This window comes from Littorina saxatilis, linkage group LG11, assembly GCF_037325665.1.
Source record: "Littorina saxatilis isolate snail1 linkage group LG11, US_GU_Lsax_2.0, whole genome shotgun sequence".
NCBI classification, from domain to species: domain Eukaryota; kingdom Metazoa; phylum Mollusca; class Gastropoda; order Littorinimorpha; family Littorinidae; genus Littorina; species Littorina saxatilis.
In genome coordinates, this window is record NC_090255.1 from 28,012,153 (window position 1) to 28,016,881 (window position 4,729).

The window sequence follows — 4,729 nt, forward strand, 5'->3', positions numbered from 1 at the left end:
GAGAGAGAGAGAGAGAGAGAGAGAGAGAGAGGGAGGACATTATGGAATCCAAGAATTTACGTTCCGATGAGACGAAGTCAAGAGACACACTTTCCTGGGAAACATACTCTGTCAGACTTTGAAACACGCAGACATCCTTTTCACACCGATTAAAATCGTGGAATAAAACATTACATTTGCGTTGGTGCTATTGGAACGTTTAATTTATGACATTTGGAACAAAATGTAACATTCACTGCACTGCGACCAGGCCGGTGTTGTAAGTGTACAGACACACAAACACTTATTTTTCAAACCCCCAATGTTTTGTGAAGCACAGCCATTTAAAAACAAAAGCAAAAAAACTCAGCATAACTCACCAACTTTGCGCGTTAACAGCTAGGTTGACTGAGTGGATGAGTCTCCGACACGTGTGACTTTTAAATACTGCTGTAACGACGCAGTAGTGGTTGACAATATCTACTGTCAGATCTGACTATATTCTCAAAAACAGTTGTTGTATTTCAATAAAACATTTAACAGACATAGAAGGAGAGGGGGAGAGCAGAGAGAGATCGGGGATCGGGAAGCGAAAGAGAAAGGGCGAGAGAGAGAGAGAGAGAGAGAGAGAGAGAGACAGACAGACAGACAGACAGACAGACAGACAGACAGACAGACAGACAGAGACACAGACAGACAGACAGACAGACAGAAAGAGACAGACAGAGACAGAGACAGAGAGATACAGACAGACAGACAGACATATAGACATACAGAGAGAGGGACAAACGGACAGAAAGACGGACAGACAGACGGACAGACAAAGACAGAGAGAGATACCGGGCCAGAGACACTCAGCACTAAGCATATTCTTCCAACCTGTCCTTTTATGACGCAAAGAGAATAATTGAAAACGTGAGTTACTGTTAAAAACGTCGAAGCTACAGTAACCTTTCCCCGAGCGATCCAGTCAATCGCAATCGAGCTTCCCGACTCACGAGAGCCCAGTCATATTACATAGATGACACCCACTTGTGACTTCCCGAGATAGTTAAGGCTCGGTTTGATGTGGAATGTAAGGTAAACGTGGTTTACTTCGCCAAGTAAGATAAAGTAATTTGAATTTCTAAATTGCGTTGATCCAGAACAACAGCGCTGTCGTTTCGTTTGAGTTAGATCTGAAGTAAAGAATGTATGAAAGTAAAGAATGTAGGATAAACATAATGCTGCATGGCTAATTCCTGTGTCATAGCAAGTTTACACTCGTTGGTGTTTTTTTAACTGTCGCTTTCGCTCGCATTTCAATATTAAAACAGCAACTCGTCTAAACCTGGCATGACACATGGAGACATGTAGTACCCAATATTGACGGACTGTGTGATGATATCTTCTGCTATGGTACATGGTCTGTTGAGACAGTGATATCAAAATCGAGACCGGAGGTCTCGATTTTGATATCACTGTCGAAACAGACCAATGGCAGAAGATATCATCCCACAGTCAGTCAATGTTAGATATATTGCTAATTCTCTGGACATTTTGTATTTTCTGTAAAGAAATTACAAAAGTATTTGTCTCAGTTTTGGCTGTTCCATATTCCTCCCTCTGATTATTATTTCTTTTTGTTCACTGTACTTTTCAGTATTTTAAAATGTCTTTCCTTTCAAAAAGTCTTTACTCACATGCTCAACTAAATTCTGGGATAATTACATTTTCATGTATATTTGTTTGTTTTTAAATGTAGGTGTTTTTATTTTTGAAGTGGGGAAGCAATAAAGAGGTCGTCGATATCAAAACTGATATCGACGGAAATGTCGTCGATATTACTTTTGCACTGAGCTCAGTTTTGCCCAATTGATCAATGGAAATCCACGTAATATATGAAATAGCAATATTATTATCTATGTACATGCTATCATATCATTCCTAAAATAAACAGTATCTGATGCAAATGTTGGACTAGTACAGACAGTGAACGAGAACAAGACTTAAATGTACAAGGCGCGTGACAGGTGCCAACAGGGAAACATCAATATAGCAATGGCAGGACGAATATATCACTGTCAAATTGTCAAAATCCCAGGTCGCAAAACTCGAAAAACAATCAATGGCACTTCCCGTTACATTGGGCATCTCTTATTTGGACAGTTTTAGTACTTAAAAAAACCACGTTTTTTTTAAAGTCGGTATAGGCTTGATGTTCACTTTATGCTGTTGTTTTATTTTTATTTTTTTTCATTTAATAGATTGCAAATATTAATTCCACTGTATCAAACGAGTTGGGCACACTAGTTTCTATAGGGAACAGTATTTTTCTGAAGAACTAAACCCTGACGTTTATATCTCCTGATTCTACCCTTGCCCTTCTTCTGAACTAAACGGCGTCTCCCTCAAACATGTACATACCAGAACAATCAAACTTGCCCAACAATGTTTGTCGTCTAAAAAGGACAATCAATGGTACTTCCTGTTGATCTAGCCAGAAGTCACACGACAAACATTATCAGATAAGTTCCATTCATCTGATATTAATTGTGTGTTTGTCTGTCCTCTATGAACGTTTCAATAACTAACCATTCTTTTCTTCGTGTTATTTGTTTTATTCTGAATTTTGGAACGTGAGCAGTCGATATGTTTTTCGGATTTGAGATTGAATAAACAACAAATAACTGAGAGATAAGGTCCTTTTTGTGTTTAGTATCTAACTATTAGCCAGGTGTCATGTCTATTTAAAAGACCACTAGTTACGACCATGTATTGTTTTGTTCCTTCCTGTCTGCTGGTCAGCGTGCATTTCCCTCCGCGGGCCCCTCCGTCTGGAACTCCCTGCCGCTTGAGCTTCGCCAGAGCCCCTCTCTTGACGCGTTCAAGAGTAGGTTGAAGACTCAGTTCTTCCCGTAGCTGGCTGCGACTTTCATGTTCGACAGTGATGTGTTGTGCCCCAAAAGACATTCTTGTGCTGTGCTCTGTGAGATGTGTTTTTTTATATTTAGTCAAGTTTTGACTAAATATTTTAACATCGAGGGGGAATCGAAACGAGGGTATGGTGTATGTGTGTGCGTGTGTGTGTGTGTGTGTGTGTGTAGAGCGATTCAGACTAAACTACTGGACCGATCTTTATGAAATTTGACATGAGAGTTCCTGAGTATGAAATCCCCGAACGTTTTTTTCATTTTTTTGATAAATGTCTTTGATGACGTCATATCTGGCTTTTCGTGAAAGTTGAGGCGGCACTGTCACGCCCTCATTTTTCAACCAAATTGGTTCAAATTTTGGTCAAGTAATCTTCGACAAAGCCCGGGGTTCGGTATTGCATTTCAGCTTGGTGGCTTAAAAATTAATTAATGACTTTGGTCATTAAAAATCGGAAAATTGTAAAAAAAAAATAAAAATTTATAAAACGATCCAAATTTACGTTTATCTTATTCTCCATCATTTGCTGATTCCAAAAACATATAAATATGTTATATTCGGATTAAAAACAAGCTCTGAAAATTAAATATATAAAAATTATTATCAAAATTAAATTGTCCAAATCAATTTAAAAACACTTTCATCTTATTCCTTGTCGGTTCCTGATTCCAAAAACATATAGATATGACATGTTTGGATTAAAAACACGCTCAGAAAGTTAAAACAAAGAGAGGTACAGAAAAGCGTGCTATCCTTCTTAGCGCAACTACTACCCCGCTCTTCTTGTCAATTTCACTGCCTTTGCCATGAGCGGTGGCCTGACGATGCTACGAGTAAAATGGCATTGCGTTCAGTTTCATTCTGTGAGTTCGACAGCTACTTGACTAAATATTGTATTTTCGCCTTACGCGACTTGTTTTGTGTTTGATATTATTTTGTTTGGACCTAGCTATTGATGTGTACATTGTTGTTAAACAGTTGTTTGTTGTATGTTTATCAGGGTTTGCTAGTGTGTGATAGGGTTTGTGTCCGTCTGTAGATGTTAGTTTTTTTGTTAGTCCTGTGTTGACAACTCTTCGGAATACGCGCTATATAAGCTTCATATTGATTGATTGATTGATTGATTATAAAGGTTGCAATAGCTAACTGTTTCTGTCATTTCTTGATCCTTGAGTGTGAACTCTAAAACCAGACAGACTAACAACGTTTTCAAAAATCGAGAATACAAACACGAAGAAATGTTAGTTATTGGAACGTCTGACTGTTTCCCTTTTGTTGTTGCCTGTTTCAATACTGATGCTTGTTTAGGGACTACAAGGGGTGATTTTTTGCTGGCTAGTTGCTTGATTGGTTGAGGGCGGGGATATAGCTCAGTTGGTAGCGCGCTGGATTTGTATTCAGTTGGCCGCTGTCAGCGTGAGTTCGATCCCAGGTTCGGCGGAAATTTATTTAATAATAATAATAATAATAATAATAAATAACTTTTCTATAGCGCGAGTCCCATCAATTGGCTCCAGGCGCTTTACAAATTCATTATAGAATAAACTAGCACAAATCAACAAGCATACAAAGCATACATTTAACTGAGACATAACACCAAGAACCCAAGCACTAAGCAAAACTTAGCGTACAATGTTAAAAGTACACACACACACACACACACACACACACACACACACACACACACACACACACACACACACACACACACGCACGCACGCGCGCACACAAAGATACCATTGACAAAGAGACCATAAGTCAACTTTGTGTGCAGACTCTCTTCGGTGTCCGAACCTCCCCCCGTGTACACTACATTGGGTGTGCACGTTAAAGATCC

The 4,729-nt window shown here is 39.0% G+C and overlaps 1 protein-coding gene across 1 annotated transcript in view; it reads right to left on the reverse strand.

The window, feature by feature from the left end:
• The window catches only part of LOC138980878 (epsin-like), a 4,823-nt gene extending 4,376 nt beyond the window's left edge, over positions 1-447 (reverse strand). Inside the window, exon 1 of the mRNA XM_070353753.1 lies at positions 360-447. The gene's annotated coding sequence lies outside the window, so the exon portion shown is untranslated. The remainder of the gene's footprint in view (positions 1-359) is intronic.
• Positions 448-4,729: the final 4,282 nt, after the last annotated feature.